Here is a 26,177-nt window from a genome sequence, read left to right as displayed (position 1 = left end):
CACTGCCAACCTCTCAAATTAAGGCACTCCCTGCCAGCTGCCCAGCTATAGCTTCTAAACAGAAAAGTTGTTAAAAACAGATGAAATTCGTTTGAGTCACTGCTTTCAAGTCTCTCGGGTATATACTTAGTAGTGGAATAGCTGAGTCATACGGTAATTCTACGTGCAACTTTTTGAGGAACCACCAAACTGTTTTTCATAGTGGTTTTATCATTTTGCTTTGTGCACCAATGCTCATTTCAGCAATTTTTTACAATGGCCAAAAGATGGAAACAACCTAAATGTCCATCAACAGATAAAATGATAAACAAAGCATGGTATATTCCTATTCAATTGAAATAAAAACAAAGGCAAGCAAAATCAAAACATCGTGTTCAAATACAGGGTAGTTGTCATCTTAGGAATACAATGGAATATAATTCAACCATGAAGATAAATAAAGACTTGATACATGCTACAACATTGTTGAAACTTGAAAACATTATGCTAAGTAAAATAAGTCAGTCACAAAAGGGCACGTATGATCTCGCTTAAAAAAAAATCTAGAATAGGCAATTGTGTAGAAATCAAAGTTTATTGGTAGTTACCAGCGGTGGAAGGAAAGGGGAAAGGAGGAGTCATTGTTTACGAAGCAGAGTTTCTGTTTATGGTGATGAAAAATTTGGCAAAGGATGTTGATTATATTGACTTTATTAATGTAATTAGTGTCACTAAATTGTTCACGTGAAAAATCTTGAATTGGCAAATATTGTGTTGTATATATTTTTACAACAACAAATGGGTGAAGTTCAAGGGCATTTATTGGATGGGAAGTGAAGATAAAAGTTGAGTTTGAAAGACAAATTCTGACTCTTGGTATGTGTATGCATATGTGTGTATGTGTGTGGTCAGGGTGTCACTTTTTCCTTTCTGACTTCTCATTTGGGAATTTTGGGTCCCTAAAAAAGTAATATAAAAGAATATCTTCATGTTTTCTCACATGGAACACACTCCAAAAACATTAACCTTAAAGGAAAAGATCAATAGATTGAATTACATTAAAATTAGGAAATTTTTGTTTGGAGGTATCCGTTAAATTTATAGATATGGACTGGCAATACTATCACTAGTTACATGCACAACTTAAAAGAGCCACCAGGAGACCTGAGCAATAATATTCACGGCAGCTATATTTTAACTGCCAAAGTTACAAACAAAATGCCCATGAACAGTGGAATGGAAAAATGAATTGTGATAGATTTATATAATGAAATTCTATAAGACATAGAAAATGAATAAATTGCTATTACATGCAATAACGTGGATGCATCTCACTGATGTTGTTATTTGGTGCAGTCCAGTCAGTTCTGACTCATATTGACCCTATGTACAGCAGAATGAAACACTGCCTGGTCCTGCATCATCCTCACAATCATTGTTATGTTTGAGCCCATTATTGCAGCCACTGTGTCAATCCATCTCATTGAGGGTCTTCCTCTTTTTTGCTGACCCTTTAATTTACCAAGCATGATGTCCTTGTCCAGGGACTGACATTGTGATAAGCAAAAAAAAAAAAAAAAAAAGTCAGACAGAAGAATACACTTACAGAGTTATTTCTATTCAATTTAAATAAAAACAAAGGCAAGCAACATCAAATCATAACGTTCAAATACAGGATAGTGGTCACCTTAAGAAAGAAAATGTTTTGCCTTCGAGTCGATTCTGACCTATAGCAAACCTACAGGACAGAGAAGAACTGTCCCATAGAGTTTCCAAGGAGGCTAGTGGATTCAAACTGCTGACCTTTCAATTAGCAGCCATAACTCTTAACCTCTATGCCACCGGGGTTTCCTTAAGAAAAAAAAAAAAAAGAAGAAGAAAGTGGGTAATAATTAGAAGGGGCATGAGATTGGCTTTTGGGATGCTGGTAATGTTATCTTTCTGGACCTGGTGGTGGTTACTTGGCTTTCCATTCTCTAATAAATCATTAAGCTCAATATTTATGTTATATGCACTTCTGTGTGTGTTATATTTCTTTTTGGGAAAGGGAGAAGGTTGCAGTGATAAGACATAATCTATACAGTTAAAAAAAATTACTTTTCCCATTAATTCATTCCAGATGAATGCACAAATAATTGTGATGGCTGCAACCTTGTCACAGTTCAGCGGAGGTGATAATTTTTCTTCCTTCTTTATGAATTCATAAAGCTCTAACACCAATTTGATTTGGCTAATAATACTACAAATAGCTTGCAACCAATTCTTAATATCAGATAATTAAAACAATTGTCGAATGGCTTTCATTCTCCATAGAACAGATATTCACGCTGATCAAGTTATAAATTAAATCATTTCAGAGCTAGCAGGTGAAAAGTATCACTAGAATTAACATTTGATAGGTACATCTTCAAATGGCTAAGAAATGAATTCTATCTTATTTCAGTTAGAAAATGAAGAAAAGTCTTCTTTTTATAGAAACTTAAAAGAATACTGATAACGTTAGAATTTATGAAAGGGAAGCAAAGAAGAATATTATTTTTGTCTAAAGAAAATATTCCTAAATGCGAAAGAAAGGAAAAAGGCACACCTGTACTGATGATAAAATAGAGAAGAGGTGGTTTCAGACAGTGCCTCCTAGAATGTATTTGTCTCATCAATGAAGCAACAGGGTATTTTATTTGTCCTCCAAGCAGAAAGATGGGAGCTGTTTTGAAGAGTAGTATTAATCAGTTGCAAGCAACATATTTGACAGAGTAATGAACAGGTTGGAGATTCAAAAACTTCAAGGGATTAATGAAAAAAAAAAAAGGCAGAAAGAGTATCATCAAACCAAGCAGCTGTTCACAAAATGAGAATGTGGATATATTTAGCAAGAGGCAGGAGCTAAGAAAACAGGATAATTATTTAATTGCTACTTTGAAGAAATGGAGCTATATTTTCCGTAGATCACAGCCAAACTCCAAAGGGTACTATAGGAGCTAATAAAAGCCATTTCTGCTTGGAGCTCCACAGGAGATAATGTCATGAGAGATGGATACTAAAGCCATGTAGGACAAAGTGGGGAATACCAAGCACAGTTGAGAGACATTGTGATCAAAATAGAAATATAATGGAATATAACTGACACTATAATTTGCCAAAAAGAAAATTCTGGTCTGTTGCCTGATCACCTTGTGTGAATATTATTTTCAGAGTCCCTTATTTTAACTGAGAGAGAAAAATAAGTAGAAATCAGGTGAATTTTTACTGTAAACCCTCAATCTATGGCCAAAATGAGCAGTCAAGCAAGAAAGCTGGGAGGCAACAAAAGAAAGTTTCTCAGTATGAGTGAGGTGGTTTTTCTTCATGACCCTTTGAAGTCCTTGAATAAGGTTATTCTTTATTTAAATTGTGAAACTGAATCAGCATGATTTGAATTTTAGGAATATTAGTTTGCCCCTGTTTCCTGGAATTTCTGTCATATAAACCCAAAAATACACACACACATACACACACACACAAGAAAAACGGAAGAATTAGAGTGGGAAAATGAAGTTGCTCTCTAAGTAGGTAATATGTACAAGGAAATATGTTATTTCAGGTATGTTACCCAAAAGCTTAGCATTTTGGCTGCATGTTACATATATACAGATGCACTGAGGCCTGCAAAGATTTAACAAGTTCCTAAGCATCGCTTAATGTTAAGGGCTGGTGTCTTTGTTAGCTACAGTCTGCTGTAATACAAAGAGCACAAGTGAGTGGCTTTAAAGAACAGAAATTTATTTTCTCAGAGTTCTAGAGGCTAAACGTTCAAATTAGGGTCTCAGGGTTTTGGCTGTGTAGAATCTTTCCTGGTTGGTAGCCCTGGGCCTTCCTTGATTCTTGGTGACCCTCACGTGGCATCTGTCTTCCCCAGTATGCCCCCACTTCTGTGGCTAACCTGCTGTGTTTATAACTCAGAAGTTACTCTACCCTGGTATGGCTTCATCAACATAAAAAAGAAAAACTGTATTTCCGAATAGGTTCACATCCACAGGTATAGCGGTTGGGATTCCTGCATATATATATATATGTATATTGGCTGGGGGACATGATTTAATCTACAACAGCTAGGGTAAATGTTGAACACAGGCTTGCCTGAAACTTCCCTTTTACCTCCCACTATTTCGTACTACCCCCCTCATCCTCCCCAGAAGTCAAAAAATTAACAAACCCATTAGTCTTTGCATAGCTGACCTTTTTGTGAAGGTCCAAAACGCAGTCATTTAAGAAACACAAGATGTACTCTTCTTGGGTCTAACATTTTTGGAAATTCCTGCGTTCTCATCTGTATTTAGGATTGGAGGCCTTGGTTACCATGTAAATATTTTCTGAATGAAATAGCCATCACATTGATTCCTCAGGCATGGAAAACAAGAAATACAGTGCCATTGAGTGCTTAAGAAATCTGGGTACCCAAAGAGGATAGCTGAGAAAAAGAACCAGAGGGCTGTAGTTGCTGTTTCTATTGTTTCCTGGAGACAGTTGCTCAGTCCTCTTTATACTCTTTATAAAAATTACTTTTATAAAGAGTAAACATCGAGGACTCCTCATAGTGGCTCTGAAAAAAAAAAAATTGGTAAGATATTTCTGAGGAACACTATGATTTTAGGTATTAAGCTATCAGCTCAAGCTATTATATGGGTGGGTTTCAGTTTGTTATTAAGTATATTAGTCAACAAATTGCATGAAGGTCTTACTCTATATTGGACATTCTTGTATGTGGCAGGACCATATAAGTGAAAATAATGATGTCTCTGGAGTCTGAACTTGAGAAACCTAAATCTGAGGAGGAGAGAGATGACTCTCTGGCCTGAGATCCCACTACCTTTATTTCAGTTCCTTGGGCATGGCCTACCCCAAATGCCACACTCACTAATGAGCAGCATAGGGAATACTAGAGAAACATCCAATTTACAAAAGAAGAAAAGGAACTAAATTTCATTTGAAGCAGATAAGGTATATGCAGGTATTTACATAAGTAAGCAGTTGGATAAATAGGTCTAGGTGAGTTTCTGAAGAGAGATGCCAGAGTTTATATAAGGTATTTGGATGTAATAGTTGATGAAAAAATAAAGCATAAAAAGTTAGAAGAAAGCAAAGGGCAAAACACCAGAAAATGTTTGAGTAGGAAGGATTTGATGGCTGAGTAAAACAATACAGAATTTTAGAGATACAGAATACCGTGAATATAGGAAATGGTAGAGTAGAAATCACTGCAATAAATTAGTTTCAAGAAAAGAAGAGTTGTCAGCAAAGTCAAATAAGCAAACAATTATGCATTTGCTGGATTTGATAATTAGATAATTTTGATGACCTTAAGCTTTGAAATTTATTTTCTTACAGCTTAGGAGGCTAGAAGTCCAAATTCAGGGCATTGGGTCTAGAGGAAGGCTCTCCACTAGCTGTGGTGGAAGGTTGTTGTCTCTTCAGCTTCTGTTTCCTGATTTTCTTGGAGACCTCCATGTGACTTGGCATCTGTCTTACCCTACCTCTGGCTTGCTTTTTTGTTTGTTTAATCTCTTTTTATACAGGCAGTCTCAGGGTTAGGAACAAGATCTGTTCCTAAGTCTGTTTTTAAGTCAAATTTGTAGGCAAGTCAGTCAAAAGCTTGTCTTAGTATATAGTATATATTTTACCTTTCCAAGAATATAAAACACTTATGAAACACTTGCAAACCATGCAAAATTTTCCTGCTCATCGCGAAGTAGAGTGTGCATTCATTATTACAAATCATTCTATGCATTTAACTCAAATTTTTTAATATAATAGGCTTTATGGAAGTCTGTTCTGAAGTACAAGTGTCTGTAAATCAGACGTTCCTAACCTGGGAACTGCTGTATCTCAAAAGAGATTGACTCAAGGCACCCACTACACTAATCCTGATTCATTAACATAACAAAGGCAATTTCTTTCCAAATGGGATTATAACCACAGGTGTAGAAGTTAGGATTTACTATACACATTTTGGGGAAAAACAATTCAATCCGTAACATTCCACCTTTTAGCCTCTAAAAATTCATGTCCACATTTACCCCATCACATCATCCCAATAGTCCTAAATCAACTCCAAGTCCGAAATCTCATCTTCTAAATCCTCTAAATCAAATATAGGTGAGATTTTAGGTATATTTCCTCCTGGAGCATAATTCATCTTGATCAGTGAACCTGTGAAATTAAAACTACAAATTATTTCCAAAGTACAATCGTTGAACAGGGATAAAGTAGACATTTCCATTACAAATGGGTGAAACTGGAGGGAAAGAAGGGATAACTAACACCAAGCAAGTCCGAAACCTAGTAGAACAATTTAGACATTAGCTCTCAAGTCTTGAAAATAATCCTCTGTTTTTTAGGACCATCTAGGCAAGGGACCTGCCCTCCAGACTTTGGGTGTTGGCCATGCTCTCAGGACATGTTATTGGGAAGGGCAAGTCCCTGGAGAAGGATATCCTGCTGGTAAAGTAGAGATAAGGGAAAAAGAGGAAGACCCTCAATGAGATGGATTGACACAGTGGCTTCAACAATATGGTCAAATACAGCAATGATTGTGAGGATGGTGTAGGACTGTGCAGTGTCTTGTTTTGTTGTACATATGGTCGTCATGAGTTGGAACCGACTCAACAGCACCTAACAACACAACAAGCTTGGAAAGAACAGAGAAAATTTAAACTCAGTTAAGTTTATCCATGTTTGTAGTGTTTCAAGCAGCATGTTAGCCACTGTAAACACAGAAAGAAAAGAAAAATGCTCTGGAAACATTTAGTGTCTATGTACCTGAGCTATGTAGAAGGTGTGTGGGAAGATGGGTGGTGGGTACTTTGGAGGAGTCATTTGCTACTTCATTTGTTGATATTTAAGATTAGAAAAATCAAATTTTGAAGACTGAACATTGTTTATGTTCTGAAGGACGTTATAAATTTTAGAATAGTCCTTTCTGGTATAATTTGTAAAAGTAAAAACATTTCAAATATGCTTTATAATCTGCTTGAGAGTGTGTATATTAAGAAAAGATTGTCTACACTTTTCCATGCCAGAGGTTTTTAAAAAAAATATTGAGTATTAATAAACTGTTATACATAAGGAAACTACTATATATATTGTCATCCCTTAGTATCTGAAGGGGATTGGTTCTAGGACCATTGTGGATACCAAAATGCGTGGATGCTCAAGTTTCTGTTATGAAATGGTGTAATATTTACATATAACCTATGCACATTTTCCCATATGCTTTAAATCATCTCTAGATTACTTATAACTAATACAATGCAAATTCTGTGTAAATAATTGTTATACTATATTATTTAGGAAATAATGACAAGAAACAAAAGCCTGCACATGTTCAGTAAAGATACAACCACCCTAGGCCTAACTATATAGCACACATCAGCAACAATGAGACTCCAGATTTAGTGCTGGAGGGAGACTTAGGGTCTGTGAAATGATGGGAGGCTACAGCAGAATATACTAGACATCACATCACTGGTGTGGATTCAATGTAGTGCTTGGAGAGTGGCAAATTCAAGTTTTGCTTTCTGGAACTTCTTTTTTCCCAAGTATATTCAGTTATCAGTTAGTTGAAACTGGGGATACAGAACCTGAAGTTATGGCAGATCGAATGCACAAGAAATAAAAAAAAATATATGTATTATTGATAGTATAAAGAAACAAACATGAAAAAATATTTTGTTGGGTTTTCTGATGTGAGACAATCCATTTCTAAGCAGTATTATATAAAATGATGTCCTTGACTTCCTATATGCAAAGGGTAAAATGTCATCTCTAATTCTATTTCCACTGGTACACTTATAAATATATATATTTATGAATATAATATTTTCCTAATATTAACCAGAATTTTTTTTAGTTGCATGCTAATACCATTTTTAAAATTAAAACAGTATTAAAGTAAAACAAAAATACAAAAGAAAGACTCAGTGTTTATTGGCTAACAGATTTTTTCCATTTCAAGGGAAGAAATCCTGTAAGGAATCTACTTGAAAGTTAAAAAGTACATGTTTATAAAGTACCCTTTAATACAATCAACCATGGCAGCATCTAAGTTGAAAATCCTCTTTACCTTTCATTTTTTGTAAAGTAACTCAATCCAGAAGAGACATGCGCAGTTTCTATTACGACTTAACCTCTGCATACCTCATGACCCCGAAATTCCACTCCTAGGTTTATACTCAACAGACATATGTTTCGTTCACTAAATGTACAAGAATGTTTATAGAAGCACTATTTATAGTCACCAAAACCTGAGAACAATCCAAATATCTATCAATAGTCAAACGGATCAAGAAGTGGAGTTATATTTGTACAATGAAATAACACAAATCAATGAGAATAAACAACTTACGATTATATACATGAATATGCCATATGCATTCAGTGAATAAAGCCAGGCAAAAGGAGGACATCTAGAGTGGGATTCCACTTATATACAGTCCGATACAGGTGAAAGTAATCCGTGGTGATAAAGTCAGCATAGTCAGCAGTATCTGGGAGGGTGGTGACTGGAAGGGTGGTGACTGGAAGAAGACAAAAGTGGGGCTCTTGGGGCTGCTGGTAATATTCTGTTTCTTGATCTGGGCACTGTTTACAAGGTGTCCACTTTGAGAAATTCATCAAGCTGTACACTTAGGATGTAGGCACTTTTTCTGTATGTAATACTTTAATAAAATGTTTACATTGAAAAAGACATCCTTTGAGAACTATGAAAAAAATAAGTTTATTGACTAGTCTCTCAGGAAAGATCCTAGTTCTAACTTAAATATTTTATACATTTTTAGCTACACTGTAGATCCCTGGTGGCCCAGTGGTTAAGAGCTTGGTTCATAACCAAAAGTTCAGCAGTTTAAATCCACCAGCCCCTCCCTGGAAACCCTACAGGGCAATTCTGCTGTGTCCTATAGGAATCAGAATTGACTCCAAGGCAACAGGGAAAAAAGGTACACTGAGACTAAATTTTTACCGTTAGTATTGATGCAGTAGGGGCATGTATAAATTTTTGAACGAGAAACTAATTTGCACCATAAACTTTCACCTAAATCACAATAAAATTATACATACATACATATATATATGTCCTGCGAACTCTCTCTCTATGTATATATACAGAGAGAGAGAGAAAATTTCATATACATATATATATAAACTCATTAACTATCTACATAGTATTTGGCTAATTTCAAGGAATTTTTCAAATTGGTTTGTGTGTTGTTGATAGCGATGCTTAGGAAGAAGATAAACTTAGTTGTTTTTGACAAACAGATTGTGAATCCAGATGAGATTTGTTGGATATTCACAGCTCACCAGAAGCATATGGAAACCAAATTTTTTAATTGTTTTGTTTTTTACCTTCTTAGGATACAATAGACTTAATTTTGTTTACTTTCTTCCATTTTCCTCAGCAAAGCATCATTCTAATGTAGCATCAAGTCTAAACTGACTGAGTTAAGCTTTGCTTGAGTTTCCTCTTACCAGATGACTAGAATAATGTTTCACTTAAAAACAAAGGCCATAAAATTATGTCTGTTGTAAATAAAAAAAATATGATTTTTATTTTTCCCAAACATAACAGTAATCTATAAACTGAAAACTAATAGTTTTGCATGTTGGGAGATGCCATACAGAAAAAATGAGTCAGCCAATTTGTCAACAAATATTTGTTGAGCATCTACCTTGAGTCAACCAGTACTAGAGCACTTGGATTATAGTGACGAAACAAATATGATCCTGCCCTCATGGGGCTTGCAGTAAAGGACCTATAGGCAGTTAATAAAAAATGTTGGTTGAAAAGAAGAGTCATTAAAATGACACACACAAATGCAAACAAAAAAAAACACAAATATATGAACAAACAATAAAGAATTTTGTTTTCCATTAATACATGTAAAAATAAAATATGGCTTACCAATTTATGGATATGACATGAAGACCTTTTCTCTGGCTAGATATTCCTACATGGCTTTCTCCATTTTATTTATTTATTTATTTTCACAATACACACTCAGAAGGTCAGTCTATGATATCCAGATTAAATGTCCTTAAGTGCAGTAGGAACATCCCAACACTTGCAAAATAGCCTGAATGCAAAATCCTCTAGGTTTTGATTATTTTTCAGTAAGTCTTTCGATTGTCTCTACTGCATCTAATTCAAAAAGAAAATTATTAATGTCTTTTTTAAGTCATCCTTTCCAAAGCATTCAACCTAATTTTTATAGAAATGACAACTCCTACTTTTCACATTGATATTTGATATTTCATAATTTTATAAATTATTAAATTAAACTATTATAATAATACATAAAACTGTCATCTACAGGGTTGGAAAAAACACTATTAATTCTTCATAAGCATGCAATTCAATTGGTGGGAGCAGGTGTTCTTGGATGTATAAGAACATTGCCTGTGAGCTCTGAGCATTCAGCATCTTCTCCACTGTCTCTGAGTTGCAATGTAAATGTATCTCTCAATATTCATTAAAAAATATAAAATGCTATGATCCAACAATCCTACTTCTGGGAACACATCCTAGAGAAATAAGAGCCTTTAAACAAATAGACATATTCACACCGATGTTCATTGCAGTATCATTCACTATAGCAAAAAGAAGGGAACAACATAAGTGCCCATCAACAAATGAATGGATAAATAAACTATGGTACATACACTCAATGGATTGCTACTCAAAGATGAACAACAAGGATGAATCAGCAAAACATCTCAAAACATGGATACATCTGGAGGGCATTATGCTGAGTGAAATAAGTCAATCACAAAAGGAGAAATATCATATGAGACCACTATTATTAAAACCCAAGAAAAGTTTTATATACAGCAAAAATAATCTTTGATGGTTACATACAAGGGAAGGTGTGCAGAGAGAAAATCACTAACTGGATGGTAGACAAGGGGTAACTTTGGTGAAGAGAAAGACAATGCACAGTACAGGGGAAGTCAATACAATTTGACCACGGCAAAGTCATAGAAGCTTTCTGTTGTTATTGTTCTTAGGTGCATGCCATCTTAGTCTGTTCTGACTCACAGAAACTATAAACATTGAGGGACAGAGTTACTGGAGCTCAGGGTTGGGGGCCATGGTCTTGGGGGACATCTATATCAACTTGGCATAACATGATTCATAAAGAAAATGTTCTACATCCTACTTTGGTGAGTAGCATCTGGGGTCTTAAATAATGCTTGCGAGCAGCTGTCTATGATACATCTATCATTCCCATCCCATTCAGAGCAAAGGATAATGAAGAAAACCAAAGACACAAGGGAAATATTAGTCCAAAGAACTAATGGACCATGTGAGTCACAGCCTCTACCAGCCTAGATGGTGCCCAACTACCACCACTGACCATGCTGACAGGGACCACAACAGATGGTCCTAGACAGAGCAGGAAAAAAGTGTGGAACAAAATTAAATTCATAAAAAAAAAGACCAGACTTACTAGTCTGAAGAGACTGGAGTAGCCTCTAAGACTGTGGCCCCAGGACACCCTGCTAATTCAGAACTGAAACTACTCCCAAAGCCCACCTGTCAGTCAAAGATTAGAAAAGCCTATCAAAATAAATAAATAAATAAAGCACATGAAAAACATGCCTCTTAGTTCAATCAAGTATAAAAGACCAAATGGGCAACACTTGTCTGAAAGTGAAGAGGAGAAGGCAGGAAAACTGGACAAATGGACACAGGGAACCTAGGGTGTAAAGGGGAAAAGGAGAGTGCTGACACATTGCAGGGATTGCAACCAATGTCACAAAACAATTTGTATATAAATTTTTGAATGAGAAACTAATTTGCACTGTAATCTTTCACTTAAATCACAATAAAATTATATATATACATATCTATCATCTATCTATCTATCTATCTATCTATCTATCTATCTATCTATCTATCTATCTATCTATCTATCTATCTATCTATCTATCTATCTGTCCTGGGAACTCTCTCTCTCTCTGTATATATACAGAGAGAGGGAGAGAAAGTTTCATATATATATATATATATATATATATATATATAAAATCCTACTCAAGAAAAGATTCATGAGTGAAATAGACTTTGCTTTCACAAAAAAGAACTATAAAAACAAAGTTAAACATAAAAAGATGTTTGACTTCACTCAAAATAAGAGAAATGAAAAATAAAAATACACGGTTACGGGAGCTAACAGATACATGAGGAAATGTTCACGTTCATTAGCCATTAGATAAATGCAAATCAAAACTACAATGAGATTCCACTTCACTCCAACAAGGCTGGCATTAATCCAAAAAACACAAAATAATAAATGTTGGAGAGGTTGTGGAGAGACTGGAACGCTTATACCCTGCTGGTGGGAATGTAAAATGGTACAATCACTTTGGAAATCGATTTGGTTCTTCCTTAAAAAGCTAGAAATAGAACTACCATATGATCCAGCAATCCTACTCCTTGGAATGTATCCCAGAGAAACAAGAGCCTTTACTCAAACAGATACATGCACACCCGTGTTCACTGCAACACTGTTCACAATAGCAAAAAGATGGCCGCAACCAAGGTGCCCATCAACAGATGAATGGATAAATTATGGTATATTCACACAATGAAATACTATGCACCAATACAGAACAATGATGAATCTGTGAAACACTTCATAACATGGAGGAATCTGGAAGGCATTATGCTGAGTGAAATTAGTCAGTTACAAAAGGACAAATATTATATGAGACCACTATTATAAGATCTCAAGAAATAGTTTAAATAGGGAAGAAAATCTTCTTTGATGGTTATGAGAGGGGGGAGGGAGGAAGGGAAGGAAAGGGTTTTTCACTAATTAGATATTAGATAAGAACTATTTTAAGTGAAGGGAAAGACAACACAGAATACAGGAAAGGTCAGCACAAATGGACTAAGCCAAAAGTGAAGAAGATTCCTGAATAAACTGAATGCTTCAAAGTTCAGCATAGCAGGGGCAGGGGTTTGGGGGCCAGGGTTTCAGGGGACATCTAGTTCAATAGGCATAATAAAATCTATTAAGAAAACATTCTGCATCCCACTTTGGAGTGTGGCGTCTGGGGTCTTAAAAGCTAGAAGGTGGCCATCTAAGATGCATCAGTTGGTCTCACCCCACATGGAACAAAGGAGAATGAAGAACACCAAAGACACAAGGTAATTATGAGCCCAAGAGACAGAAAGGGCCTCATAAACCAGAGGCTACAACAGCTTGAGACCAGAAGAGCTAGATGGTGCCTGGCTACAACCGATGACTACCCTGACAGGGAACACAAGGGAGAACCCCTGAAAGAACAGGAGAGCAGTGGGGTGCAGACCTCAAATTCTAGTAACAAGGCCAGACTCAGTGGTCTGACTGAGGCTAGAAGGACCCCAGAGGTCATGGTCCCTAGACCTTCTGTTAGCCCAGGACAGGAACCATTCCCAAAGCCAACTCTTCAGACAGGGATTGGAATGGACTATGGGATAGAAAATGATATCGGCGAGGAGTGGGATTCTTCGATCAAGGAGACACAGGAGACTATGTTGGCAGCTTCTGTCCGTATGGTAGATGAGAGGGCAGAGGGGAACAGAAGCTGGCTGAATGAACACGAAAGTAGAGAGTGGAGAGAATTGTGCTGTTTCATTAGGGGGAGAGCAACTAGGAGTATATAGCAAGATGTATATAAATTTTTGTATGAGAGGCTGACTTGATTTGTAAACTTACACTTAAAGCACGATCAAAATAATAAAAAAAAAAATACACAGTTAAAATTTCTCATCTATCAGACTGGCAAAAATTCATAAAGGAAGGCTGTGGGGAACCAGCCATTCTCATCCACACATTGCTAGTGAGAATGGAAAAAGACTCAATCCTATGAAGGAGAATTTGGCAATGGCTAAGGAAATCACTTCAGCAATCTCACTTCTAGGAGTTCACCACAAAGATACACCTCCAACAACATTAAAATTCCTGTGCACAAGTTTATTTATTGTAGCACTTTTTTTTTTAATATTTATAAAATATTGGAAACTAAATATCCAAAGCCCTGGCCACACAGTGGCTAAGAGCTCTGCTGCTAACCGAAAGGTCAGCATTTCAAATCCACCAGCTGCTTCTCAGAAACCCTATAGGGCAGTTCTACTGTATCCTATGAGGTTGCTATGAGTTGGAATCGACATGATGGCAATGAGTTGAGTATCTAAATGTCCAAGCATAAATATCCAGTATCTAAATGTCCAAGCATAAATAAACAATGGCCTACTATGCTGCCAGGTTGAAGAGGAATGGCATTGCATTCATTGTTGAAAAGAATATTTCAGCATCTATCCTGAAGTACAAGGCTGTCAGTGATAGGATAATATTCATATGCCTACAAGGAAGACCAGTTAGTAAGACTAGTATTCAAATTTACACACCAACCATTAAGGCCAAAAATGAATAAATTGAAAATGGAAGATGTTTATGAACTTCTGCAGTCTGAAATTGATAGAACATCCAATCAGGTTGCACTAATAATTACTGGTGATTGGAATGTTAAAGTTGGAAACAAAGAAGAGGGATCAGTAGTTAGAAAATATGGTCTAGGTGGCAGAAATGATGCCAGAAATTGAATGATTGAATTTTGCAAGACCAACGATTTATTTATTGCAAATACCTTTTTCACCAACATAAACGACTACTATACACATGGACCTAGACAGATGGAATGCACAGGAAACAAATCGACAGCATCTGCTGAAAGACATGATGGAAAAGCTGAATATCATCAGTCACAACAAGGGCAGGGGCCGATTGTGGAACAGACCATCAATTGCTCATATGCAAGCTCAAGCTGAAACTGAAGAAAATTAGAACAAGTCCACAAAAGCTAAAGTAGGATCTTCAGTATATCCTACCTGAATTTAGAGACCGTCTCAAGAATAGATTTGACTTGTTCAACACTAGTGATGGAAGACCAGATGAGTTGTGGAATGACATCAAGGACACCATACATGAAGAAAGCAAGAGGTCATTAAAAAGACAAGAGAGAAAGAAGAGACCAAAATGGATGTCAAAGGAGACTCTAAAACTTACTCCTGAATGTCAAGTAGCTAAAGCAAATGGAAAAAAAATGAAGTAAAAGAGCTGAACAGAAGATTTCAAAGATCGGCTTGAGAAGACAAAGTAAAGTATTATGATGACATGTGCAAAGACCTAGAGATAGAAAACCAAAAGGGAAGAACATGCTTAGCATTTCTCAAGCCAAATGAACTGAAGAAAAAATTGTGCTCATGAGGAATCTGTACATAGATCAAGAGGCAGTTGTTTGAATAAAACAAAGGGATACTGCCTGGTTTAAAGTCAGGAAAAGTGTGTGTTGGGGTTTTATCCTTTCACCATGCTTATTCCACAATCAACACCCATGGAAGCAGTCGTCAAGAAATCAAAAAACACATTCCACTGGGCAAAATGGCTGCAAAAGACCTCTTTAAAGTGTTGAAAAGCAAAGATGGCACCTTGAGGACTACGGTGCACCTGACCCAAACCATGGTGTTTTCAATCGCCTCACATGCATGCAAAAACTGGACAACAAATATGGAAGATAAAAGAAGAATTGACGCCTTTAAATTTTGGTGTTGGCAAAGAATATTGAATATGCCATGGACTGGCAAAAGGAGGAACAAATCTGTCTTGAAAGAAGTATAACCAGAATGCTCTGTGGAAGCAAGGATGACGAGACTGTGACTCACATGCTTTGGACATGTTATCAGGAGGAATCAGTCCCTGGAGAAGGACATCATGCTTGGTAAAATAGAGCGTCAGCGAAAAAGAGGAAGACCCTCAACAAGATGGATTGACACAGCGGCTGCAACAACGGGCTCAAGCACGGCAATGATTGTGAGGATGGCGCAGGACCAGGCAGTTGTGCATAGGGTCACTGTAAGTCAGAATTGACTGGATTGCATCTAACAACAACAACATGCTGCCATTTAAAAAATAATAATAATAAAGGAAGGTATCTAGGAATTGATATGAAATAATTGCCAGGAGATATTGCTAAGTGAAAAAAGTAAAGTGCAGAATAATGTATATATTACTCTACCCTTCGTGAAGAAAAAAGCGAAGTATGAAATCATACATATATACTTTTTTTTTAAATAAACAGAGAAAGTACATCTCAGAAAACAATGAAATGTGTTACTTCAACAAGAAGAGGAGGGGGCATGGGCTGGAAAGGATGGACTGAATCTTCTCTGAGTATAAATTTTTACATTGCTTTGACTTTGGAAAACATATTAACATTGTGAAGGCTCAAAAAAAAAAAATAAAATGAAGGCTTTTTGCAAACTAAATTAGAGCAACTCTTAGACTGGGACAACGTCCCCAGGAATTTCTGAATCAGTGACCAATACATAATGCTGTTTCTCCCTTAGTCCATGTTTAAGGCCTGGGAATCAAGCAGTCAGAATGGGAGTGACTTTCCTCACTATTTATTCACTAGTAAAATTCTGGCTTCCCATACAGTAACTTTGGTCTCTGCTGGTTTGGAAGTTTTCATTTCCAAAAAGAAAATTCTTCCATAGAGAACCCAGCAATTTTTCCATTGAACTGAAAGCGGAGACTACCATCCGGCCACTTTGGGATCCTTGCACCAGTGAATGAAGAGGCAAATAAAGGGGTTACTCATTCTGGCTAGAGTGGGGGATCCTGACTTAAGTTGAAATCATGTTGATTTATACAATGGAAATAGGGAGGTGTATGTCTGGAATAAGGAGCTCTGATGGCACAGTGGTTAAAGCACTTAACTGCTAATTAACGGGTTTGAAACCACCAGCTGCTCCACAAGATATGACAGTCTGCTTCCTTTAAGATTTAAACCAAAAATAAAAAAATAAAACCCTGTTGCCATCAAGTCGATTTCTACTGATACCGATCCTATAGGACAGAGTAGAATTACCTACATAGATTTTCCAAGGCTGCAGACTGCCACATCTTTTTCTCCCAGAGTGGCTGGTGGGAACCACTCTGTCAGTGAAGCTGAGCTCTTAACTATTGTGTCACCGGGGCTCCTTTCCATAAAGATTGCAGCCTTAAAAACCCAATGGGGAGCCCAGGGTTGAGAAGGGAGAGTGTTGACATGTTGCAGGGTTGTTAACCAAAGTCATACAACAATGTGTGTACTAACTGTTTGATGAGAAACTAGTTTGTTCTGTAAACCTCCATCTAAAGTTCAATGAAAAAATAGAGAAAAAAGAAAAACAATGGGGCAGTTCTACTCTGTCCTGCAGGGTCCCTATGACTTAACATAGCAGTGTATTATGTGTGGAATGCAGGAGATCCCCTGTGGCAGTCCCTAGTATTCTCATATGGTTCAGGGCTTAAGAGCGGGGCCAATAACCAAAAGGTGGGCAGTTGGAATCCACCAACCACTCCTTGGAAACTCTATGGGGCATTTCTACTCTGTTCTGTAGGGTCACTGTAAGTCAGAATCTACTCCATGGCAGAGAGTTTGATTGTTTTTTGGTGATTACTGTCAGTGGAAAATTAAAACAACTCTGTACAGTGAGGCTAATGGGCCAGATATTTCAGGAATGAAGTGTAACTTTACTAGTCAAAGAATTATGACCCACAAAGTACCTTACTGGAGAGCAGAGAGAATTTGGAATGGGTTGTGGAAAAATTAGTTATATTGCCAGCTACAACCAGGTGACCAGCTACAGAAACAAATACTATAATAGTTATGAGTGTTTATTCCATATTCTGATACTTTCATGTATATACTAATTTATTTTCTTTTTTTTTCCCACTACTTAACATTCTGGAACCCTGATGGCGTAGTGGCAAAAAGCACGGCTGCTAACCAGAAGGTCAGCAGTTCAAATCTACCAAGTGCTCCTTGGAAACTCTATGGGGCAGTTCTACACTGTCTTATAGGGTCACTTTGAGTCAAGGCACTTAATAACAACAACTAACATAGTATGTATTATGGGTAGCTCATTTTATATCTCAGTATTAAAGTCACAGGGTGTGAAAAGGAGAAGGTGACTCAGCTAGAAGAGTAATGAACATCACTCGAAGATGAATATACCCTTTTTTGTGAATGGAATTAGAATGTTTTCACCGTACAAAAGGTTTATTCTTATTGTTGTTGGTAGATGCATTAAATTAAGCAGAGACTTTTTTTTCCTTAACTGTAGTTTTTGGGAAGTGTGATTAAAAAAAGTATGAATGCCAGGGGGTGGGTTGTGTCAATACAGATAAGCTAGAACTATGCATCTCAAAATTCCCTTTCATGCTTATTTCTGAGTTCATGTGGGTCACAAGAGATGTTTTTCACCAGACTGGGGAGGCAGAAGTTAAGGAAGATATGTATTTTATTTAACTTGAAAGGTCAATGCTGGGCCTGAGATGCTGTTGCAGATTGAACATGTTGGCACTTATATACATATATATACATATACATACACATATACATATATACTTCACCTGATTGACGGGGCCACAGTTAGGCCAACTACTCCTGCAGTCCCTGAAGACCCTCTGTTAGCTTCTCCAACTCCTGGGCCAGCAAGAATTTAGCTCTGTGATGAAGGACACCAAAGTAGGTTACTCCCATTATCAAAGTTGGAGACTTGGAGGCAGTGAGAGACCGAAGTGGGCCTCTCACAGTCAGGTGGGGTCTACCACAGCCATTCAGATTTTAGCTTTTCCTTGCTTCCTGCTTTATATACATTTTGCCTTTCTTACAGCCTTCCCTGTGAACTATGGCCTGCAACACCACAGAGAAATAACAGCCTCCCATAGTCTGTTTAACCAGCTCTCATAATTGCATAAAGTCATATCCTTGATATGTAATGGTTCTGCTTCTCCATGAATTGAGTTGCCTGCATGAATTGTAAGGGAGCAGAGCAGAAGAGATATGGAAAGGAGTGACTTGTCTAAGTAAATTTTTTTGTACAATCATAATGGGAACATGTCAATGTTCTACATATCTGAAAAAATAAAATTATATCAACAAAGATGGGAAAGAGGGAATAAAAATTAAAATCAAACTGAAGCAAGTACACCCACTTGTATTTCAAAATAAAATTATAATAAAACTGAAAGAAAAAAAAAGAAAGTAATAATCAAAGCAATTTATGAACACAGAATATGACTGTACACTCAAAGTCTTGGGTCAAGTTGGGAAAAACTCTTTTTAGGAGATTTGCTTTTCAAAGAAGAAATATGGTCAAATCAATTCCGAAATTATTTTAGCATTCACAAATGCTGGGAGTTGGGGTTCTTATTGTGGAGGAAGGATCATAAAAATGAACAAAACAAGAAAGAACCCTGTGGAGATGGATCGGAATTGGAGCTATGAGTATAAAGTCATGATTTCTAAAACATATGTGTGTGTGTGCATATATATGTATGTTCATACACACATATATATGAGTATGCGTATATACATGCATATTTCCTAGATTTGTGTGCTCAAAGACATATTAAAAAAAATCTAGGAAATCTATCTGGCGATATCTTAAACAGTTAGAAATAGAACTACCATACAACCCAGAAATCCCACTCCTCGGAATATACCCTAGAGAAATAAGAGCCTTTACACGAACAGATATATGCACACCCATGTTTATTGCAGCTCTGTTTACAATAGCAAAAAGCTGGAAGCAACCAAGGTGTCCATCAAAGGATGAATGGCTAAATAAATTGTGATATATTCACACAATGGAATACTACGCATCGATAAAGAATAGTGACGATTCTATGAAACATTTCATAACATGGAGGAACCTGGAAGGCATTATGCTGAGCGAAATTAGTCAGAGGCAAAAGGACAAATATTGTATAAGACAGGTATTATAAGATCTTGAGAAATAGTATAAACTGAGAAGAACACATACTTCTTTGGTTACGACGGGGGGAGGGAGGGAGGGTGGAGAGAAGGTTTTTTACTGATTAATTAGTAGATAAGAACTGCTTTAGGTGAAGGGAAAGACAATACTCAATACATGGAAGGTCAGCTCAACAGGACTGGACCAAAAGCAAAGAAATTTCCGGGATAAAATGAATGCTTCAAAGGTCAGCGGAACAAGGGCGGGGGTTTTGGGACCATGGTTTAAGGGGACTTCTAAGTCAATTGGCAAAATAATTCTATTATGAAAACATTCTGCATCCCACTTTGAAATGTGGCATCTGGGGTCTTAAATGCTAACAAGCGGCCATCTAAGATGCATCAATTGGTCTCAACCCACCTGGAGCAAAGGAGAATGAAGGACACCAAGTTCACACGATAACTAAGAGCCCAAGAGACAGAAAGGGCCACATGAACCAGAGACCTACATCATCCTGAGACCAGAAGAACTAGTTGGTGCCTGGCCACGACCGATGACTGCCCTGACAGGGAGCGCAACAGAGAACCCCTGAGGGAGCAGGAGATCAGTGGGATGCAGACCCCAAATTCTCATAAAAAGACCATACTTAATGGTCTGACTGAGACTAGAGGAATCCCGGCGGTCATGGTCCCCAAACCTTCTGTTGGCACAGGACAGGAACCATCCCCGAAGACAACTCATCAGACATGAAAGGGACCGGACAGTGGGTAGGTGAGAGATGCTGATGAAGAGTGAGCTAATTATATCAAGTGGTCACTTGAGATTGTGTTGGCATCTCCTGTCTGGAGGGGGGATGGGAGGACAGAGAGAGTTGGAAGCTGGCAAAATCGTCACGAAAGGAGAGACTGGAAGGGTTGACTCATTAGAGGGAGAGCAAGTGGGAATACGGAGTAAGGTGTATATAAACTTATATGTGACTATGTGACAGTCTGACTTGATTTGTAAACGTTCACTTGAAGCTCAATAAAAGTTAATTAAAAAAAAAAATCTAAATGAGCACCCTAGGACTCAGATCTTGGTCTCTGGTCTCTGGTACTAGTCCCCACTAAATGGATCCAGAATAGGTAAATTAAGAGCTGACTCCAGTGTTGGGACAAAACGTATATCAGATGACCCTGGAACATATTGTTATGCCTGAACACAAAAAAGTACAAGAAAAAGGAATAGGGGTATATTACAAGAATTCAGCAACCAGCTTGAGGGGCAATTTGAATATCTAAATAATTAAATATAGTAATGATTTATTAAGTCATTTATTAGCCATTAAAATGTATGTATCCACATTGATAACAAATAGGCAAATCAATGGCAGAAAAGGGAAGACACTTGCAGTAGAGTGCCAACTGTTGAACATGGAGTGAGTTTTAGAGGTGAAAAATTAGTATTTTTCAAACATTATAGTAAAGACTGATTCAGGCAAAAAGCATCAATTATTGCTACATTTTGGTGAGAATCAGAATACTTGTATTACCCTTGTTGTTAGGTGCCATCGAGTGGGTTCCTACTCATAGCAACCCTATATACAACAGAATGAAACATTGCCCTGTCCTGGGCCATTCACACAATTGTTGTTATGCTTGAGCCCATTATTGCAGCCACTGTGTCAATCCGTCTTATTAAGAGTCTTCCTCTTTTTCACTGGCCCTCTACTTTACCAAGCATGATGTCCTTCTCCCTAGGCTGATTCCTTCAGATAACATGTCCAAAGTATGTGACATGTAGTCTTGCCATTCTTGCTTCTAATGAGCATTCTGATTGCACTTCTTTCAAGACAGATTTGCTCATTCTTTTGGCAGTCCATGGTATATTCAATATTCTTCTTCAACACCACTATTCAAAGGCATCAATTCTTCTTCCGTCTTCCTTATTCGTCGTCATGCTTTTGTATGCATATGAAGCGATTGAAGACATCACGGCTTGGGTCAGTGGCACCTTAGTCTTCAAGGTGACACCTTTACTTTTCAACACGCTAAAGAGGTCTTTTGAAGCTGATTTGCCCAATGTGATGCATCGTTCGATTTCTTGACTGTTATTGATTGTGAATCCAAGTAAAATGAAATCTTTGACAGCTTATAAATGGCAGGGAAACACTGTCTGATACATTGCCAGAAGATGAGCCCCCAGGTTGGAAGACACTCAAAATATGACTGGGAAATAGCTGCCTCCTCAAAGCAGAGTCGACCTTAATGACATGGATGGAGTTTAGCTTTTGCGACCTTCATATGCTGATGTGGCATGACTCAAAATGAGAAGAAATAGCTGTAAACATCCATTAATAATTAGAAAGTGGAAAGTATGAAGTAGGAAAATCGGAAGACATCAAAAAATGAAATGGAACACATAAACATCGATAACTCAGACATTTGTGAGCTGAAACGGAATGGTACTGGCCATTTTGAATCAGACAATCATATGGCCTACTATGCAGGGAATGATAAATTGAAGGGAATGGCATTGCATTCATTGTCAAAAAGAACATTTTAATATCTATCCCACTGTACAATGCTGTCAGTGATAGGGTAATATTCATACACCTACAAGGAAGACCAGTTAATAGGACTATTATTCAAATTAATGCACCAACCACTAACACCAAAGATGAAGAAATTGAAGATTTTTACCAATTTCTGCAGTCTGAAAATGATCAAACATGCAATCAGGATGCATTGATAATTACTGGTGATTGGAATTCAAAAGTTGGAAACAAAGAAGAAGGATCAATAGTTGGAAAATATGGCCTTGGTGATAGAATTGATGTCAGAGATAGTAGTAATAGAATTTTGGTATACCAACGACTACTTTATTGAAAATACCTTTTTTTTACCAACATAAACGGCGACTATACACATGGACCATGCCAGATGGAATACACAGAAATCAAATTGACATATCTGTGGAAAGAGATGATGGAAAAGCTCAATATCAGTCAGAACAAGGCCAGGGGCCAACTGTGGAACAGGCCATCATTTGCTCATATGCAAATTCAAGATGAAACTAAAGAAAGTTAGAACAAATCTATGAGAGCCAAAATATGACCTTCAGTATATCCCACCTGAATTTAGAGACCATCTTAGCAACAGATTTGACACATCGAACACTAATGACAGAAGACCTAACCAGTTGTGAAATGACATCAAGGACATCATACATGAAGAAAGCAAGAGGTCATTAAAAAGGCAGGAAAGATAGAAAAGACTAAAATGGATGTCAGAAGAGACTCTGAAACTTGCTCTTGAACGTTAAGCAATGAAAGCAAAAGTAAGAAATGGTGTATTACCCTAAATACTGCTGCTTAGTTGTAATGGGGGAAAAAAAAAAAAGCTATCAGAAGAAACTCTTTGACTTGGTGATTAAAATTAAAATCACCAACAAAGGGCAGATGGGTATGTAGTGTCTCCAGAATTGACAACCAAAGAATGACACGATATCATGTACACAAAATTGTGTTGGAGAATGTATAACCTGAAATGAATAGGAAGACACAATAGACAAAAGAAAAGTGAAGGAGTTGGTAATTTACAAAAGGATTCTTCAAAAATATTAATGTCAAAAAAAAAAGACAAAAGCTGTGTAAATGTTTCAGATAAATGGAAACAAAATATATATGACAGCAAAACACAATGTTTGAACCTAGGCTGGATCCTGCACTGGAGGTGAAAAATGCTATTTAGGGCATTATGGAGTCAATTGGCAAAACTGGAATATAGATAATAGATTAGCTTAAAGGGTTATTTTAGTGTTAACTTTACTGAAGGTTATATCTAAGTAATAAGGTTATATAGGAGAATATTCCTATTTTAAAGAACTGAACAATGGAGAGGGGTATCATAAGTGCAAATACCTCTCTAATACACCCTGAGTCTGTTGGTTTGTTTACTATGGTGGCTGTCATGTTGCTGTGACGCTGGAAGCTTTGTCACTGGTATTTCAAATACCAGTAGGGTCACCTTTGGTGGACAGGTTTCGGCAGAGCTTCCAGGCTATGATGGGCTAAGAAGAAGGACCTGGCAGTCTACTTCTGAAAAAAATTGGCCAGTGAAAACCTTATGAAGAGCAGCGTAACATTGTCAGATGTAGTCCCAGAAGATAAGCCCCTCACTTTGGAAAGCACTCAAAATACGACTGGGGAAGAGCTGCTGCTCAAAGTAGAGTCGACCTTAATTACATGGATGGAGTCAAACTTTTGGAATCTTTGTTTGCTGACGTGGCATGACTCAGAATGAGAAGAAACATTTGCAAATATCCACTGATAATCAGAATGTGAAACATACGAAGTATGATTTTAGGAAAGTTGAAAGTTGTGAAAAATAAAACGGAATGTATAAACAGTGATAACCCGGACATTATTGAGCTGAAATGGACTGGTATTGCCCATTTTGAATTGGGCGATCATATGATTTACTATGCATGGAATGACAAACTGAAGAGGAATGTCATTGTGTTCATTGTCAAGAAGAATATTTCAAGATCAACCCTGAAGTACAGTGGTGTCAATGATACGATAATAACCATAGGCCTACAAAGAAGACTAGCTAATATGATTATTATCCAAACTTACCCACCAACAACTAATAGCAAAGATGAGGAAGTTGAAGATTTTTACCAACTTCTGCAGTCTGATGTTGATCAAACATGCAATCAACATGCACTAATAATCTGTGGTGATTAGAATGCAAAAGTTGGATAAAAAAGGACTGGCATTTGGAAAATACGGCTTTGGTGATAGAAATGATGCTCCAGATCACATGACAGAATTTTGCCAGACAAACAACTTCTTCATTGCAAATACCTTTTTTTGACAACATAAACAGTGACTATACACTTGGACCTCACTGGACGGAAAAACACAGGAATCAAATTGACTACATCTGTGGAAAGAGATGATAGAGAATTTCAATATCATCACTCAGAACAAGGCCAAAGATAGACTGTGGAACAAACAATGAATTGCTCATATGCAAGTTCAAGTTGAAGCTGATGAAAATTAAAGCAACTCCACGAGAACCAAAATATGACCTTGAGTATATTCCACCTGAATTTGAAGACCATCTTAAGAATAGATTTGACACATTGAACACTAATAACTGAAGGCCAGAAGAGTTGTTCGAAGATCTCAAGAGCATTATACATGATGAAAGCAAAAGATCATTAAAAAGACAGGAAAGAAAGCAAAGACCGAAATGGGTGTCAGAAGAGACTCTGAAATTTGCTAGTGAAGATAGATTACCTAAAGTGAAGGAAGAAATAATGAAGTAAAATAGCTGAACAGAAGATCTTCTAAGGCAGCTCCAGCAGGTAAACTAAAATATTATAATGAAATGTGCAAAAATCTGGAGTCAGAAAGCCAAAAGGGAAGAACATGCTCAGTATTTCTCAAGTTGAAAGAATCAAAGAAAAAATTCAAGCCTCAAGTTGCAATTTTGAAGGATTCTATGGGTAAAATATTGAATGATGTAGGAGGCATCAAAACTAGATGGAAGGAATACACAGGGTCACTCTACCACAAAGAACCTGTCTATGTTCAACCATTTCAGGGGTAGCATATGACCAAGAGCCCATGGTACTGAAGGAAGAAGTCCAAGTTCCACTGAAGGCATTGGCGAAAAAAAAAAAAAAAAACAAGACTCCGGAAACTGATGAAATACCAGTTGAGATGTTTCAACAAATGGATGCAGCCCTGGAGGTGCTCACTGTCTAAGCCAAGAAATTTGGAAGACAGCTACCTGACCAATCGACTGGAAGAGATCCATATTTTTCCCATTCCAAAGAAAAGTGATCCAATAGAATGCAGAAATTTTTGAACGATATAAATAATGAATTAATGATATCATTAATGAATGATATTGTTCAATGATATCCAGATTTTGCAAAATTTTGCTGAAGATCATTCAAAAGCAGTTGCAGCAGTACATCAACAGGGAACTGCCAGAAGTTCAAGACAGATTCAGAAAAGGATGTGGAACGAGGAATATCACTGCTGATGCCAGATGGATCTTAGCTGAAAGCAGAGAATACCAGAAAGATGTTTACCTGTGTTTTGTTGGGTATGAAAAGGCATTCGACTGTGTGGGTGATAACAAATGATGGATAACATTGTGGAGAAGGGGAATTCCAGAACACTTAAGACTGCTCATGAGGAACCTGTACATAGGCCAAGAGGCAGTAGTTCAAACAGAGCAAAGGGATGCTGCATGTTTTAAAATCAATAAAGGTGTGGGTCAGGGTTGCATCCTTTCACCATTCTTATTCAATCTGTATGCTGAGCAAATAATCTAAGAAGCCAGTCTATATGAAGAAGAATGTGGCATTG

The sequence above is a fragment of the Elephas maximus genome, chromosome 11 (assembly GCF_024166365.1).
Source record: "Elephas maximus indicus isolate mEleMax1 chromosome 11, mEleMax1 primary haplotype, whole genome shotgun sequence".
Taxonomy (NCBI): domain Eukaryota; kingdom Metazoa; phylum Chordata; class Mammalia; order Proboscidea; family Elephantidae; genus Elephas; species Elephas maximus.
Note: the sequence above shows the minus strand (reverse complement) of the source record.